The following is a 19,116-nucleotide window of genomic DNA, read 5'->3' as shown; positions in this document are numbered from 1 at the left end:
ACTATTAGTTTCATAGCCACACAGCTCTGTATCCTCCACCAAACCTTCCAGTTGCCAACCTCTCCTTTTCCAACTGGGAGCACGGTGGACACTGACTGCTGATGGGGATATATACCTTTCTCTTTCTTTTCTTATTAATTTTCGTTATATAGCGGTCACAGATTATATACCACTTTATCCAAATCTGCCAGTCCCACTGTAACAGATGGTGTTTCTTCAGCAAATGTTACAGTTGCTTAACCACCAAATCCACGGACCAAAACTTTTTTCCCCTTTCCAACACACCTGTTCCCCTTTCCAACAGCATCTGTCCTTTTTCAACTCATTTTGGGATATGACCAAAAGTGCAACTGTGCAGGGACACCGTACTCAACGCCATCTCAGCACAGCAGCCATCCCTCGGTCCCTCCGATGTGGACAAGTAAAAGACCATTTCCTCCTATCCATGACAAAGCGTTGAGATTCACTCTGTGCAGCACTGGTGTTTAGTGGAAAAGTAGATCTAAGATTGCGTACCACATTCTGCAGATACTCCTGTATACGTGCGTCCATTTCTATGGCAGGAATTAGTTCGCCAAATTTTGTCTTGTACCGGGGATCTAACAGTGTGGCAACCCAGTATTCAGGATTACTTCAAATTCATACAATCCGAGGGTCATGTAGGTAGTGCAGCAAGAAGGCGCTCATGTGTCTTGTGCATCCAGGAGGACCAAGTCCTTGGTGTGTTGGTGGCAGAGAGGTGAGAATCGTGCATCCTTCCTCTGCCCTCTCCCCACAACCTCCCACAACCGAAATGTGAGCAAGCTCTCACTCATCTGCTGAGTCTTCCATGCCCATCGCCAGTTCGTCCTCCATTTCTTCATGGGCTCCTGCACTTTCATCAACACTTTTTGCTGATACTATGCGCCCTTGTTAATCCCTCTCCCTCACCATGAATGCCGCATAGGTGCCGCTGACCATCTGGACCTCGTAGATCTTGTTATCCCTTCCGCATATGACTCCTCCTGTACTTCCTCCCCTTCCTCTTGTCCCAACACCTGACTCCGAATAATAATTACAGTGTGCTCCATCATGTAGATGACCAGAATTGTCACGCTGAGAATGACATTGCCAGTGCTAAACATCTTCGTCGACATTTGTAAACTGTGTAGCAGGGTGCATAGGTCCTTGATCTGACACCACTCCAGCAGCGTGATCTGCACCACCTCTTGATCAAGTTATCCCAGGCTATATGTCATACCGTTTTTCAGCAGGGCTCTGCGTTGCTGCCACACACGCTGCAACATGTGCAGATTCCAATTCCTGCGTGTCGGAACATCGCATTTCCGGCGTTTAACTGCCAGACCCTAAGACTTCCGGAGTGATGAAAGTTGTTGAGCTGCTGTGTGCGCACGATGGAAGTGAGCACATAGCGAGCGTGCCCGCTGCACAAGGCCATGTAGGCCGTGATGGTGTTTTAAAAATTGCTGGAGAATTCGGTTCAACACGTGAGCCATACAAGGCACGTGTGTCACATTGCCCTGAGGATGGCCCGCAGCCAGGTTTGCATCATTGCCGCACACGGCTGTTAAGTCACCAACGGAGTCCGCTCCGTCAATTTGTACTCCGGTCGCCAGGTGACAACGTGTTCCTTTCATGAATAGTGCTGATGATGGGAGAGGAGTCGATGCCAGCGGCGCAGGTGGACGCAGGTTATGCTCACCCACTGGGCTGCATTACCTTGACAGATGCAGAATCTCTGGCTGAATGTAGCTGGTGGGTATCTCACAGATGAAATACCATCATTCAGCTACAACCAATGGGAAGACACCACACCCTTTTTTATGCCCATCCTGTCTGCAGACCACTGCCAGACATAGCTATGAACCTCTGGTTAATTTTACCCCCAGTTCAGTTTTATGATTTTGTGTGCTTGTTACCTGACTACTTTTCCTGCTTGCTGTTTATGTACCTTGTTGGCCGATCCACATTTCACCTCTGCTTGTTTTCTGATTAAGTCCTGGCCGTCCCATTCTGTTCCTGTTCCTCAATTAATGTTTTGACCCTGCCTGACTACTATTCTCTGGAATAGCGGTGTGACTCACATTTCCCATACATTTCAAAGTAAAACTTTGACCGCCTGATGGCATTGAGCTCTGCTGCCAGCATAGTAAGGAGGTGTGTGGTAGTCCTTGTGCGCAGTTACAAGGAAGGGTGGCCTGACCACACAGGGTTTGCGCCAAGGTGGAGGACCCACACGAGGTTGAAGAGGCAGAAGCAGTGTATTAACTTCTACATACAGAAGAAGGATTGAAACAACTCGTGGGGACGGCAAGACTTGTACAGCAGACCCTTCTCCATCTCTCACCATAGTTTGCCAGTGCCCAGTCAGTGACATGTAATGACCCTGTCTATGCTTACTGGTCCAAGTATCTGTGTTGAAATGCACCCTGTCGCACACAGATTTCCTCAAGGAAGTGGTGATGTTGTGTGCGACATGCTGGTGTAGCGCGGGCATGCTTTTCTTGGAGAAGCAGTGGTGATTGGGCATCTGGTACTGGGGCACAGCGACAGACATAAGGTCTCTAAAATCCTGTGTGTCCACTAGGCGGAAAGGCAGCATTTCGGTAGCCAACAGCTTACAGAGGGATAGAGTCAACCACTTAGCTTTGTCATGGGTCGCAGGAAGTGGCCTTTTATTTGACCACATCTGAGGGACAGAGATCTGGCTGCTGTCTGTAGACGGTGTTGAGTAGGGTGTCCCTGGAAAAATGCAGGTTTGTGAGGAAAGTGCAGGCGGAGACATGATGTTGCCTTCATCTTGCCTTCAGATCTGTTCATCTTGTATCATTTTTAAAAAACACAGCAAGCAAGAGTTACTCCAAGCGGAGTCTCCCTTTTTTCCAAAAATTGGGCACACAGACACCCCATCAGTGGCAGCACTTGTGCCCTAGTTGCAAACAGGATGTTTTGATTTGCATCAAGCACATTCAAAAATACGCCATAATTAACCGTCCCCAGCATGACACCGGGGTAGGTAGATAAAGTCTTTGCTGAACCATGACTTGGTCATCTTGGCTCCTTTTAAAAACAATGTAAGCAAGGGTTACTCCAAGCGGAGCCTCCCTTTTTTCCAAAAATTGTGCCCCACACACACCCACCCATTCAGTGGCAGCAGTTGTGCCATAGTTCTACACTTCACAGCTAGATTTGCATCAAGCACATTCCAAATCCACAAGCATTTACTCTCCCCAGGATGACACAGGGGTTGTAAATTCCAACTGGATCCATGACTTGTTAATTTTGATGAACGTCAGTCTGTCCACATTGTCACTGGACAGACGCGTGCCCTTATCTGTCAGAACACACCCAGCAGCACTGAAGACACGTTCAGAGACAACGCTGGTAGCTGGACACGACAAAATCTCCAAGGCGTAACTGGATAGCTCTGGCCATTTTTCTAGATTTGAAGCCCAAAATGAGCAAGGCTCTATTTGCAAAGTCATGGCATCGATGTTCATTTGTAGATACTCCTGTATCATCCTCTCCAGCCGTTGACTATGTGTCAGACTTGTTGTCTCTGGTGGCCTTGCAAAGGAGGGTCTAAAAAAATTATGAAAAGATTCCATAAAATTGCTGTTACCAGCACCAGATACGGTCCTACTGGTACGTGTAGACTGTTGAAGATGACGAGACCGTCCCATGTTTGTCAAGTTACAACTGGGAGATTCACTCCCTGCACCTGCACGGTTGTTTGGTGGAAAAGCGGATCTAAGATCGAGTAACAGCTTCTGCTGATACTCCTGCATACGTGCGTCCCTTTCTATTGCTGGAATTATGTCACAAAATTTGGACTTGTACCGGGGATCTAATAGTGTGTCAAGCCAGTAGTCATCATCACTTCTAATTTTGACAATACGAGGGTCATGTTGGAGGTAGTGCAACAAGAAGGCACTCATGTGTCTTGCGCAGCCATGCGGACCAAGTCCACGCTGTGTTTGTGGCATAGAGGTGCTAACCGTTCTTTCTTCCTCTGACATCTCCCCCCAACCTCTTTCAACTGAAATTTGACCAAGGTCCCCCTCATCTGCTGAGTCTTCCATGTCCATGGACAGTTCGTCCTCCATATCTTCATGTCCTCCTGCACCTTCCTCAACATCTCGCCTGCTACCATGCGCCCTTGTTGATCCCTGTCCCCCATGGTCCCATGCCTGGCGCCTTGGTGATGATGAACGTCTGGACCTTGGTGATGTTGTTGTGTCTTGCGCATATGAATCCTCCTGTAGTTCCTCCCCTTCCTGTTGTCCCACCCCCTGACTCCGAATAGTGTTTAGCGTGTGCTCCAGCATGTAAATGACTGGAATCGTCATGCTGATAATGGCATTGTCAGCGCTAAACATATTCGCCGCCATGTCGAAACTGTGCAGAAGGGTGCATAGGTCCTTGATCTGAGACCACTCCATCAGGGTGATCTGCCCCACCTCTGCATCTCGTTGGCCCAGGCTATACGTCATGACGTATTGCACCAGGGCACGGCGGTGCTGCCACAGTCGCTGTAACATGTGGAGAGTTGAATTCCAGCATGTCGCCACATCGCATTTCAGGCGATGAACCGGCAGGCCGAAAGACTTCTGGAGCGATGCAAGTCGCTCAGCTGCGGCGCTTGAACGGCGGAAGTGAGCAGACAGTTTTCGTGCCTTGTTCAGAAGGCCATCTAGGCCGGGATACTGTGTTAAAAATTGCTGCACGACAAGGTTCAACACGTGAGCCATACAAGGTACGTGTGTCACCTTGCCCAGGCGAAGGGCCGCACCCAGGTTTGCAGCATTGTCGCACACGGCCTTACCAGGCTGCAGGTTGAGTGGAGACAACCATTTATTAAACTCGGACCGCAGAGCTGACCACAACTCCTCAGCTGTGTGACTCTTATTCCCAAGAAATGTCAAGCTAAAGACCGCCTGATGCCCTTGCGCTCTGCTGCCAGCATAGTAATGAGGGGTGCGTGATTCCTTCTGCGCAGTGAGAACGCTGGTGGCCTGACCAGGCAGGCTTGGGGCGGAGGTGGAGGACCCAGATGAGGTGGAGGATGCAGAAGCAGTGGCGGAACTTGGACAGACAGAGGATTGACACACAAGTCGTGGGGACGGCAAGACTTGTGCAGCAGACCCTTCACAATCTATCACCATAGTTACCCAGTGGCCAGTCAGCGACATGTAACGTCCCTGTCCATGCTTACTGGTCCAAGTATCGGTGGTGAAATGCACCTGTTCACACACAGAGTTTCTCAAGGAAGCGGTGATGTTGTGTGCGACATGCTGGTGTAGCGCGGGCACACCTTTCTTAGAGAAGTAGTGGCGACTAGGCATCTGGTACTGGGGCACAGCGACAGACATAAGGTCTCTAAAATCCTGTGTGTCCACTAGGCGGAAAGGCAGCATTTCGGTAGCCAACAGCTTACAGAGGGATAGAGTCAACCTCTTAGCTTTGTCATGGGTTGCAGGAAGTGGCCTTTTATTTAACCACATCTGAGGGACAGAGATCTGGCTGCTGTGTGTAGACGGTGTTGAGTAGGGTGTCCCTGGAAAAATGCAGGTTTGTGAGGAAAGTGCAGGCGGAGACATGATGTTGCCTTCATCCAACGTTGGTGCTATCGATGTTTGAGAGAGCTGTACACAATCACTTGTTTCCCCTTCCAAACCAACTGACGACCTACCAAGCAAACTGCCTGTTACGGTTACAGTGGTGGAAGTTGTGGGTGGAAAAACAGGTGTGACAGCTGTCCCAACAGTCCTAGAAGATGACGAGCGCGCGGATGCACTGGAAGGGGCAGGCGGTGGATGGTTGGCTCCGCTAGGCCGCATTGCAGCACGGTGAGCTTCCCACCAGGCCATATGATATTTATTCATGTGACGATTCATGGAAGAAGTTGTCAAACTGCTGAGATTTTGACCTCTACTAAGATAACCATGCCAAATGTTACAGATCACATAATTTGGGCGATCTTTTTTTATGTCAAAAAAGGACCAGGCTAGGCAAGGCTTAGAGGCCATGCGACCTGTTGATCCACCCCGAATAATGCTCAGAGGCAGAGTGGTGGCTGAGGATGCAGTTGTAGACGTGCTACCAGTGCTCCGACTGTGTCCAGGACGGCGCAAGGTTACTTCGTCGTCGGTTGCATCCTCCTCCACCGCCTCTGTTGACCTCCTCAAGTGTCTGACTGTGGGTTGACAGTTGGTGGGATCTAGAACTTCATCATCAATTGTTGTGTTTGCACTCCCCTCCCCCTCAGACCGAGCCTCTTCTTGCCCTGACCGAATATTTAAGTTGTCATCCCAATCGGGTATCTGCGTCTCATCTTCATCAGTATGTTCCTCATTGTCTATAACCACAGTTGTTGTAAAGGCAGCATTTTGGTAGCCAACAGTTTGCAGATGCTGAAAGTCAACCTCCAAGCCATGTCATGCCCTTCTAAAAGCATGTAAAACACAGCGAGGGGACTCCAACCACAGTCTCCCTCGTTTACACTAACTGTGCCACACACACCCCACTTGACTGGCATCGGTTGAGCCCCCTTTTGAAAAAGAAAAAGATGCTTTGCATGAAGCAATCTCAAAAATACGCGTGCCTTTCCCATCCCCTGGCTGACCCAGGGGAAGAAAAGTCCTCTGAGAGCCATGACTTGTTCATCTTGGTTCTTTTAGAGACACAGCGAGGGGACTCCAACCACAGTCTCCCTCGTTTACACTAACTGTGCCACACACACCCCACTTGACTGGCATCGGTTGACCCCCCTTTTGAAAAAGAAAAAGATGCTTTGCATGAAGCACTCTCAAAAATACGCGTGCCTTTCCCGTCCCCTGGCTGACCCAGGGGAAGAAAAGTCCGCTGAGAGCCATGACTTGTTCATCTTGGTTCTTTTAGAGACACAGCGAGGGGACTGCAACCACAGACTCCCTCGTTTACACTAACTGTGCCACACACACCCCACTTGACTGGCATCGGTTGAGCCCCCTTTTGAAAAAGAAAAAGATGCTTTGCATGAAGCACTCTCAAAAATACGCGTGCCTTTCCCATCCCCTGGCTGACCCAGGGGAAGAAAAGTCCTCTGAGAGCCATGACTTGTTCATCTTGGTTCTTTTAGAGACACAGCGAGGGGACTCCAACCACAGTCTCCCTCGTTTACACTAACTGTGCCACACACACCCCACTTGACTGGCATCGGTTGACCCCCCTTTTGAAAAAGAAAAATAAGCTTTGCATGAAGCACTCTCAAAAATACGCGTGCCTTTCCCGTCCCCTGGCTGACCCAGGGGAAGAAAAGTCCGCTGAGAGCCATGACTTGTTCATCTTGGTTCTTTTAGAGACACAGCGAGGGGACTCCAACCACAGTCTCCCTCGTTTACACTAACTGTGCCCCACACACCCCACTTGACTGGCATCGGTTGAGCCCCCTTTTGAAAAAGAAAAAGATGCTTTGCATGAAGCACTCTCAAAAATACGCGTGCCTTTCCCGTCCCCTGGCTGACCCAGGGGAAGAAAAGTCCTCTGAGAGCCATGACTTGTTCATCTTCGTTCTTTTAGAGACACAGCGAGGGGACTCCAACCACAGTCTCCCTCGTTTACACTAACTGTGCCACACACACTCCACTTGACTGGCATCGGTTGACCCCCCTTTTGAAAAAGAAAAAGATGCTTTGCATGAAGCACTCTCAAAAATACGCGTGCCTTTCCCGTCCCCTGGCTGACCCAGGGGAAGAAAAGTCCGCTGAGAGCCATGACTTGTTCATCTTGGTTCTTTTAGAGACACAGCGAGGGGACTCCAACCACAGTCTCCCTCGTTTACACTAACTGTGCCACACACACCCCACTTGACTGGCATCGGTTGAGCCCCCTTTTGAAAAAGAAAAAGATGCTTTGCATGAAGCACTCTCAAAAATACGCGTGCCTTTCCCGTCCCCTGGCTGACCCAGGGGAAGAAAAGTCCGCTGAGAGCCATGACTTGTTCATCTTGGTTCTTTTAGAGACACAACGAGGGGACTCCAACCACAGTCTCCCTCGTTTACACTAACTGTGCCACACACACCCCACTTGACTGGCATCGGTTGAGCCCCCTTTTGAAAAAGAAAAAGATGCTTTGCATGAAGCACTCTCAAAAATACGCGTGCCTTTCCCGTCCCCTGGCTGACCCAGGGGAAGAAAAGTCCTCTGAGAGCCATGACTTGTTCATCTTGTTTCTTTTAGAAACACAGCGAGGGGACTGCAACCACAGTCTCCCTCGTTTACACTAACTATGCCACACACACCCCACTTGACTGGCATCGGTTGAGCCCCCTTTTGAAAAAGAAAAAGATGCTTTGCATTAAGCACTCTCAAAAATACACGTGCCTTTCCCGTCCCCTGGCTGACCCAGGGGAAGAAAAGTCCGCTGAGAGCCATGACTTGTTCATCTTGGTTCTTTTAGAGACACAGCGAGGGGACTCCAACCACAGTCTCCCTCGTTTACACTAACTGTGCCCCACACACCCCACTTGACTGGCATCGGTTGAGCCCCCTTTTGAAAAAGAAAAAGATGCTTTGCATGAAGCACTCTCAAAAATACGCGTGCCTTTCCCGTCCCCTGGCTGACCCAGGGGAAGAAAAGTCCTCTGAGAGCCATGACTTGTTCATCTTGGTTCTTTTAGAGACACAGCGAGGGGACTCCAACCACAGTCTCCCTCGTTTACACTAACTGTGCCACACACACCCCACTTGACTGGCATCGGTTGACCCCCCTTTTGAAAAAGAAAAAGATGCTTTGCATGAAGCACTCTCAACAATACGCATGCCTTTCCCGTCCCCTGGCTGACCCAGGGGAAGAAAAGTCCACTGAGAGCCATGACTTGTTCATCTTGGTTCTTTAGAGACACAGCGAGGGGACTCCAACCACAGTCTCCCTCGTTTACACTAACTATGCCACACACACCCCACTTGACTGGCATCGGTTGAGCCCCCTTTTGAAAAAGAAAAAGATGCTTTGCATGAAGCACTCTCAAAAATACGCGTGCCTTTCCCGTCCCCTGGCTGACCCAGGGGAAGAAAAGTCCTCTGAGAGCCATGACTTGTTCATCTTGGTTCTTTTAGAGACACAGCGAGGGGACTCCAACCACAGTCTCCCTCGTTTACACTAACTGTGCCACACACACCCCACTTGACTGGCATCGGTTGACCCCCCTTTTGAAAAAGAAAAAGATGCTTTGCATGAAGCACTCTCAAAAATACGCGTGCCTTTCCCGTCCCCTGGCTGACCCAGGGGAAGAAAAGTCCGCTGAGAGCCATGACTTGTTCATCTTGGTTCTTTTAGAGACACAGCGAGGGGACTGCAACCACAGACTCCCTCGTTTACACTAACTGTGCCACACACACCCCACTTGACTGGCATCGGTTGAGCCCCCTTTTGAAAAAGAAAAAGATGCTTTGCATGAAGCACTCTCAAAAATACGCGTGCCTTTCCCATCCCCTGGCTGACCCAGGGGAAGAAAAGTCCTCTGAGAGCCATGACTTGTTCATCTTGGTTCTTTTAGAGACACAGCGAGGGGACTCCAACCACAGTCTCCCTCGTTTACACTAACTGTGCCACACACACCCCACTTGACTGGCATCGGTTGACCCCCCTTTTGAAAAAGAAAAATAAGCTTTGCATGAAGCACTCTCAAAAATACGCGTGCCTTTCCCGTCCCCTGGCTGACCCAGGGGAAGAAAAGTCCGCTGAGAGCCATGACTTGTTCATCTTGGTTCTTTTAGAGACACAGCGAGGGGACTCCAACCACAGTCTCCCTCGTTTACACTAACTGTGCCCCACACACCCCACTTGACTGGCATCGGTTGAGCCCCCTTTTGAAAAAGAAAAAGATGCTTTGCATGAAGCACTCTCAAAAATACGCGTGCCTTTCCCGTCCCCTGGCTGACCCAGGGGAAGAAAAGTCCTCTGAGAGCCATGACTTGTTCATCTTCGTTCTTTTAGAGACACAGCGAGGGGACTCCAACCACAGTCTCCCTCGTTTACACTAACTGTGCCACACACACTCCACTTGACTGGCATCGGTTGACCCCCCTTTTGAAAAAGAAAAAGATGCTTTGCATGAAGCACTCTCAAAAATACGCGTGCCTTTCCCGTCCCCTGGCTGACCCAGGGGAAGAAAAGTCCGCTGAGAGCCATGACTTGTTCATCTTGGTTCTTTTAGAGACACAGCGAGGGGACTCCAACCACAGTCTCCCTCGTTTACACTAACTGTGCCACACACACCCCACTTGACTGGCATCGGTTGAGCCCCCTTTTGAAAAAGAAAAAGATGCTTTGCATGAAGCACTCTCAAAAATACGCGTGCCTTTCCCGTCCCCTGGCTGACCCAGGGGAAGAAAAGTCCGCTGAGAGCCATGACTTGTTCATCTTGGTTCTTTTAGAGACACAACGAGGGGACTCCAACCACAGTCTCCCTCGTTTACACTAACTGTGCCACACACACCCCACTTGACTGGCATCGGTTGAGCCCCCTTTTGAAAAAGAAAAAGATGCTTTGCATGAAGCACTCTCAAAAATACGCGTGCCTTTCCCGTCCCCTGGCTGACCCAGGGGAAGAAAAGTCCTCTGAGAGCCATGACTTGTTCATCTTGTTTCTTTTAGAAACACAGCGAGGGGACTGCAACCACAGTCTCCCTCGTTTACACTAACTATGCCACACACACCCCACTTGACTGGCATCGGTTGAGCCCCCTTTTGAAAAAGAAAAAGATGCTTTGCATTAAGCACTCTCAAAAATACGCGTGCCTTTCCCGTCCCCTGGCTGACCCAGGGGAAGAAAAGTCCGCTGAGAGCCATGACTTGTTCATCTTGGTTCTTTTAGAGACACAGCGAGGGGACTGCAACCACAGACTCCCTCGTTTACACTAACTGTGCCACACACACCCCACTTGACTGGCATCGGTTGAGCCCCCTTTTGAAAAAGAAAAAGATGCTTTGCATGAAGCACTCTCAAAAATACGCGTGCCTTTCCCATCCCCTGGCTGACCCAGGGGAAGAAAAGTCCTCTGAGAGCCATGACTTGTTCATCTTGGTTCTTTTAGAGACACAGCGAGGGGACTCCAACCACAGTCTCCCTCGTTTACACTAACTGTGCCACACACACCCCACTTGACTGGCATCGGTTGAGCCCCCTTTTGAAAAAGAAAAAGATGCTTTGCATGAAGCACTCTCAAAAATACGCGTGCCTTTCCCGTCCCCTGGCTGACCCAGGGGAAGAAAAGTCCGCTGAGAGCCATGACTTGTTCATCTTGGTTCTTTTAGAGACACAACGAGGGGACTCCAACCACAGTCTCCCTCGTTTACACTAACTGTGCCACACACACCCCACTTGACTGGCATCGGTTGAGCCCCCTTTTGAAAAAGAAAAAGATGCTTTGCATGAAGCACTCTCAAAAATACGCGTGCCTTTCCCGTCCCCTGGCTGACCCAGGGGAAGAAAAGTCCTCTGAGAGCCATGACTTGTTCATCTTGTTTCTTTTAGAAACACAGCGAGGGGACTGCAACCACAGTCTCCCTCGTTTACACTAACTATGCCACACACACCCCACTTGACTGGCATCGGTTGAGCCCCCTTTTGAAAAAGAAAAAGATGCTTTGCATTAAGCACTCTCAAAAATACACGTGCCTTTCCCGTCCCCTGGCTGACCCAGGGGAAGAAAAGTCCGCTGAGAGCCATGACTTGTTCATCTTGGTTCTTTTAGAGACACAGCGAGGGGACTCCAACCACAGTCTCCCTCGTTTACACTAACTGTGCCCCACACACCCCACTTGACTGGCATCGGTTGAGCCCCCTTTTGAAAAAGAAAAAGATGCTTTGCATGAAGCACTCTCAAAAATACGCGTGCCTTTCCCGTCCCCTGGCTGACCCAGGGGAAGAAAAGTCCTCTGAGAGCCATGACTTGTTCATCTTGGTTCTTTTAGAGACACAGCGAGGGGACTCCAACCACAGTCTCCCTCGTTTACACTAACTGTGCCACACACACCCCACTTGACTGGCATCGGTTGACCCCCCTTTTGAAAAAGAAAAAGATGCTTTGCATGAAGCACTCTCAACAATACGCATGCCTTTCCCGTCCCCTGGCTGACCCAGGGGAAGAAAAGTCCACTGAGAGCCATGACTTGTTCATCTTGGTTCTTTAGAGACACAGCGAGGGGACTCCAACCACAGTCTCCCTCGTTTACACTAACTATGCCACACACACCCCACTTGACTGGCATCGGTTGAGCCCCCTTTTGAAAAAGAAAAAGATGCTTTGCATGAAGCACTCTCAAAAATACGCGTGCCTTTCCCGTCCCCTGGCTGACCCAGGGGAAGAAAAGTCCGCTTAGAGCCATGACTTGTTCATCTTGGTTCTTTTAGAGACACAGCGAGGGGACTCCAACCACAGTCTCCCTCGTTTACACTAACTGTGCCACACACACCCCACTTGACTGGCATCGGTTGAGCCCCCTTTTGAAAAAGAAAAAGATGCTTTGCATGAAGCACTCTCAAAAATACGCGTGCCTTTCCCGTCCCCTGGCTGACCCAGGGGAAGAAAAGTCCTCTGAGAGCCATGACTTGTTCATCTTGGTTCTTTTAGAAACACAGCGAGGGGACTGCAACCACAGTCTCCCTCGTTTACACTAACTGTGCCACACACACCCCACTTGACTGGCATCGGTTGAGCCCCCTTTTGAAAAAGAAAAAGATACTTTGCATGAAGCACTCTCAAAAATACGCGTGCCTTTCCCGTCCCCTGGCTGACCCAGGGGAAGAAAAGTCCTCTGAGAGCCATGACTTGTTCATCTTGTTTTTTTTAGAGACACAGCGAGGGGACTCCAACCACAGTCTCCCTCGTTTACACTAACTGTGCCACACACCCCACTTGACTGGCATCGGTTGAGCCCCCTTTTGAAAAAGAAAAAGATGCTTTGCATGAAGCACTCTCAAAAATACGCGTGCCTTTCCCGTCCCCTGGCTGACCCAGGGGAAGAAAAGTCCTCTGAGAGCCATGACTTGTTCATCTTGGTTCTTTTAGAAACACAGCGAGGGGACTGCAACCACAGTCTCCCTCGTTTACACTAACTGTGCCACACACACCCCACTTGACTGGCATCGGTTGAGCCCCCTTTTGAAAAAGAAAAAGATGCTTTGCATGAAGCACTCTCAAAAATACGCGTGCCTTTCCCGTCCCCTGGCTGACCCAGGGGAAGAAAAGTCCGCTGAGAGCCATGACTTGTTCATCTTGGTTCTTTTAGAGACACAGCGAGGGGACTTCAACCACAGTCTCCCTCGTTTACACTAACTGTGCCACACACACCCCACTTGACTGGCATCGGTTGAGCCCCCTTTTGAAAAAGAAAAAGATGCTTTGCATGAAGCACTCTCAAAAATACGCGTGCCTTTCCCGTCCCCTGGCTGACCCAGGGGAAGAAAAGTCCTCTGAGAGCCATGACTTGTTCATCTTGGTTCTTTTAGAGACACAGCGAGGGGACTCCAACCACAGTCTCCTTCGTTTACACTAACTGTGCCACACACACCCCACTTGACTGGCATCGGTTGAGCCCCCTTTTGAAAAAGAAAAAGATGCTTTGCATGAAGCACTCTCAAAAATACGCGTGCCTTTCCCATCCCCTGGCTGACCCAGGGGAAGAAAAGTCCTCTGAGAGCCATGACTTGTTCATCTTGGTTCTTTTAGAGACACAGCGAGGGGACTCCAACCACAGTCTCCCTCGTTTACACTAACTGTGCCACACACACCCCACTTGACTGGCATCGGTTGACCCCCCTTTTGAAAAAGAAAAAGATGCTTTGCATGAAGCACTCTCAAAAATACGCGTGCCTTTCCCGTCCCCTGGCTGACCCAGGGGAAGAAAAGTCCGCTGAGAGCCATGACTTGTTCATCTTGGTTCTTTTAGAGACACAGCGAGGGGACTCCAACCACAGTCTCCCTCGTTTACACTAACTGTGCCACACACACCCCACTTGACTGGCATCGGTTGAGCCCCCTTTTGAAAAAGAAAAAGATGCTTTGCATGAAGCACTCTCAAAAATACGCGTGCCTTTCCCGTCCCCTGGCTGACCCAGGGTAAGAAAAGTCCTCTGAGAGCCATGACTTGTTCATCTTGGTTCTTTTAGAAACACAGCGAGGGGACTCCAACCACAGTCTCTCTCGTTGCCACTAATTGGGCCACACACACCCCACTTGACTGGCATCAATTGACCCAATTTTCAAGATGAAAAAGATGCTTTGCATGAAGCACTCTCAAAAATACGCGTGCCTTTCACCTCCCCTGGCTGACCCAGGGGAAGAAAAGTCCTCTGAGAGCCATGTCCACATTGTCAGTGGACAGACACGTGTGCTTATCTGCCAGCAGACCCCCAGCAGCACTGAAGACAGGTTCCGAGAGAACGCTGGCTGCTGGACACGACAAGATCCCCAAGGCGTACGTGGCGAGCTCAGGCTATTTATCAAGATTGGAAGCCTAAAATGAGCAGGGCTCAAGTTGCACAATAATGGAATCGATGTTTCCTTGCATATACTCATATATCTGTGTGTCCTCCTCTTTTTCCTTGTCCAGCTGTTTTGTTTTCGCATGAGTATATGTCCTTGTCACTTTCCCATGTGTTTGAGTTGTTTGTCACCTTTTGGACATCTTTGAGGGTGTTTTCTAGGTGTTTTTCTGTGTTTGTGATTGCCTGCCATTGTTTCCTATGCAGTTCGAGTTCGGTTCGTCGAACGTTCGACAAGCCGAACTCGAACGGGACCTCCGTTCGGCGAACCGGCCTCGAGCCGAACCGGGACCGGTTCGCTCATCTCTACTCAGGAACGATGAACAACCTGCGTCCTGCACCAGCAATGATATTTGGGATTTGAACGACGTGTCAACAATCAACAATTAGGTGAGTATTTTTGATCGTTAGTGGTCGTTCATATGTTTCCCAAGCAACAACGTCGCTAACGAGGCCGGATGTGCGTCACGAATTCTGTGACCCCAACGACATCTCGTTTGCAATGTCATTGCGTGTAAAGCCCCCTTTAGAGTACCACTGCTGGAAGGAAATTCTCCCAGTAGCCTCAATTTTAGGCTGAAGTCACACTTGGATGTGCACTGAGTGAGGATCACATCGCATCACATGGACCGTCCGCTCACTCTCCTGACGTAGCATGTAAGTTCTACGTATTTCTATGCAGCTGCATGCTCCTGTCAAGACAGCCGGTCTGGAAAATTAAATACAATGCTTGCATGAGTCATACACCCGTGTGACTCCAACCTTAGGGGTAGTGCCAGAGCGGATTCAGTTACCGCTTAGTGTATTGTAAGGGGTGGCTGTAACCACTGACAGCCGAGTCTCATCCAAAGCTTTAATGCTGAGCCATCAGTCAGTTTAAAGTCGCCTCTCATTATACACTAAGCTATGACCGAACCCTTGCCAGCACCAACCCAATGACTAGAAGCCGAATGCTGCCAAGAGAAAAAAAGGTAATTTCCTTCCATCTGCGGAGCTCTAAGCACCAGCGCTGAGCAGGTTAAAAATGCTATTGACCTGTAGATTAACCCAATATCTGCAGTTTTATAGCCCTTAAATGAAGAGGAAGAAGAGTTTTTAAAGTGCAAAAATGGTATAAAATTTATTAAAGAAGGTGAACATCCATTTTATTAAGGTTACATTAAAAACCAGGACCATTGTAATGTCTCCATATTGGCGGCACCTCTCCCCTGATGAAGATAGGAACAAACGATCCATTGAAATGTACGTTGGGCCATCCTGAGGTTCCCTGATTCAGTGACTAACCTGAAACTTTACAACTGCAGCTCTGCTTGTCTATTCTCATCACCATACTTTTGGTATGATTGTGACCATCATAAGGACTCTGTTTATGCATGACATGCAGATGCACTCCAATATGGAGGCATTGCAATGTGTGTACATTTCACATTAATTGTTCTACTGGTACTATTGCATTAATATGTTATGGGTGTCAAAAAATCTTTATGTGGTGGTCACATCCATTGGTGTATGGTCTTGGTTTTTCAAGTAATGTTAACAAAATGGATGTTCACCTTCTTTAATAAATATTATATCATTTTTAAACTTTAAAAACTCTTCTTCCTCTTCCTATAATTATGCCCTTGAGTTTGTGCTATAGGTGGGAATTTGGCAAAATCCAAATCCACAACACATGTTGTATGGTGTTACGGAGTTTTCTTCTCATATCAGTTTTATAGTCTTGTTTACATGACAGGTTCCCTTTAATACTTTACAATGATGCACTTTCATCAGATATTGCAACTAAACCCTATTACAGTGGAAAAGGCTTATCTGTAAGTGTTAACGCAACCCAAGGATATTAGTGACAGATTTGAAAAATCCTTCTAATTTCTAATGTTTTATAGGTTGTCAAAGCGCTAAGCGGGCTTTACACGCTACAATAAATCTAACAATGTGTTGGCGTGGGTCACGTCGTAAGTGACGCACATCCGGCATCGTTAGTGTTGTTGTAGCGTGTGAAACCTACGTGCGATTGCGATTGTACGAAAACACGTTGATCGCATACACGTCGTTCAAATTCTAAAAATTGAACGTCCGGTTGTTCAATGTTTCCGAGGCAGCACACATCGCTGTGTGTGACACCCCGGGAACGATGAACACATCTTACCTGCGTTCCGCCTGCAATGCGGAAGGAAGGAGGTGGGCGGGATTTGTACGTCCCGCTCACCTCCACCCCTCCGCTTCTATTGGCCGGCTGCCGTGTGACGTCGCTGTGACGCCGAACGTCCCTCCCACAACAGGAAGAGGATGTTTGCTGCCCACAGCGAGGTCATATGGAAGGTAAGTACGTGTGACGGGATTTAATCGTTTGTGCGACACGGGCAACAAATTGAACGTGCCGCACATACGATGGGGGCGTGTGCGATCGCATACGAGATCGCATGTGTAATTATAACGTGTAAAGCAGGCTTTAAATGTAACAATTGAACAATATAACTTCTGTTTGTTCTTATATTTCCTGCAGACAATAAAACAGGACTGAAGAATGTTGGTCTGAAAACCTTGCCTTGAATGGAGACGCTTCATTAAGAAGTTGACTTCCTCTTTGCACAGGCATCAAACAGAAGCTTTTCTTTTTCCTTTTTTTTCCTTTTTTTTCTAACTCGCTCAACAGTGTTTTTTATGTGCTGTGCAAAAAAAAAACAATGGAAAGAAAAAATGTTCTGTTACGTAGTTTGACAATTTTATTTTTGCTACTCTTTCTTAATGAATCCACACCAGGAGAAACACAATGCTGGGTTATCATTTCATCTGGAACTTGACGAACATTGAAATCTGAAGATGTACAACAGATAGTACAGACATTTGGGAACAGTGGAACCAATGTCAAGGGGCAGCACTTCAGATGGAACTATGACTTGTCTTCCTCTATAGTTAAAAAGTCTTTTTCTTGTATTATGTTTCAGATAGCTTTCTTTTTTTTTTTAATTTCTTCTTCCATAGGAATGATTATCATGAATTCTAATTGCCTTAATTTTAAGGACTTCAGAAGATTCAGGAGAAAGAAATCAGCATCCTGACGGGACAAAAGGCATGAGATTCCGCATTTTAATTGTACCCCACAACTGTTGACGTTTCACATGGGTTTATAGGGTTAACATATATGTACAGATTGACGTGAGATAAATTTCTTCTTTTGAAGAAACATTTTGCTGGAAAAAAAAAATTGTGGCGTCTGCAATTAAAAGAAAGTCTGGACTTCTATGAACTTTATTGTAAATGTTAATACAAAAGAAAAAAAAAACTGTAGTTAGCTGTAGCTTTTTACAGTCGGGTTAATGACCTAAAAATATGAAAACAAAAATGAAAAAAAAAATAACCACTGCATCTGGAAGTAATGCAGTTTTTTTTGTTGAATGCTGTTTTTTTATTTCATTTTTCAGTTTATTTACAAAGCGTGATTGCTAGCAAAGACATTAGCGCTTTTTATCTGCAATCTTTTTTATAAGCTTTAAGAGATTTTTAGTCAGCTTGGCTTGTCATATTGCAAAAAAAAAACAAAAAAAAAATTAACAGTTGTAAAATTAGGAGTTTATGGGTAAAAATAATTGCGAAAAAAGCAATAGCTAGAAGAAATTGTTGACAATTTCTATAGTATTTCCGAGTTGGGATCAAATGCAGCCAATGGATGGCCAATTTTATACCAAAGATGAAGTGACACCCTAAAGCAGATCTGAAGAAAGTGTTGTATTTTATTTTTATTTTTTATTTGACCTATATGGCCGGACCAATTTATTTCTCCTTCACTGTTTAAACTATCATCCATTGATATTCTGTGTGATGTGTACAATATTGTTTGCAAAAATAATGGTAAGTTGGTACAGCTGAAACCTGCTGATTGCTTGCAGCTATCATTTACCTATGGCATGTAAAATCTTGTTTTTTATAACATGACATTTTGTGTAAGTCTTCCTTATTTTTCTAACCAGACCTTTAAGTAATGTGGTAAATGGCAACCTATTATGTTTACATTGTTGGCTATCATTTTTAAATGAACCATTGACAATCAGTTTATTGATACAAACATAACTTTATACAATATGTTTCAATGCATTTGACATTACTATTGTTTTCTCATTTTATCAATAATTGATAAAAGGGCTCGAATACTAAATAGAAACTACCACCAACACTGTGTTTTCTTCTTTGTAACAACAGACCTCTTGTATTAAATATGGTGATATTTGGGCAGGTTAAGTGTCATAGGTAATACAACTAGTTAATTTAAATTTCACTTTATAACTTTCTGAAAATGCGAAGTCTATATTCCTGTAAAAATTAAGCATTACATGGATGGGGATGAATATAAGAGACTAAAATACATTTTGGTGACAGTTTCTTTTCCAAATACAAAGCCCTTTTTATGATGTATACATTAACAAATATATATATATATATATATATACATACATATATCTATATACATACATATATCTATATACATATATCTATATATATCTATATATATATATATAGATTCATGTATATAAAAATATATATACAGCAGGTGAAATATGTATTGAACACACCTTCAATTTTCTAA

At 47.0% G+C, this 19,116-nt stretch overlaps 1 protein-coding gene across 4 annotated transcripts in view; it reads left to right on the top strand.

Moving 5' to 3' along the window:
* Positions 1 to 18,467, top strand: part of RBMS3 (RNA binding motif single stranded interacting protein 3) — a 963,285-nt gene extending 944,818 nt beyond the window's left edge. For all 4 annotated transcript variants that reach the window (XM_075315252.1, XM_075315249.1, XM_075315250.1 and 1 more), the window contains exon 14: positions 17,038 to 18,467. The gene's annotated coding sequence lies outside the window, so the exon portion shown is untranslated. The remainder of the gene's footprint in view (positions 1 to 17,037) is intronic.
* The last annotated feature ends 649 nt before the right edge of the window (positions 18,468 to 19,116 follow it).

The sequence above is a fragment of the Anomaloglossus baeobatrachus genome, chromosome 6 (genome assembly GCF_048569485.1).
Source record: "Anomaloglossus baeobatrachus isolate aAnoBae1 chromosome 6, aAnoBae1.hap1, whole genome shotgun sequence".
Lineage (NCBI taxonomy): Eukaryota > Metazoa > Chordata > Amphibia > Anura > Aromobatidae > Anomaloglossus > Anomaloglossus baeobatrachus.
Note: the sequence above shows the minus strand (reverse complement) of the source record. Positions and strands in the feature narration are given on the sequence as shown.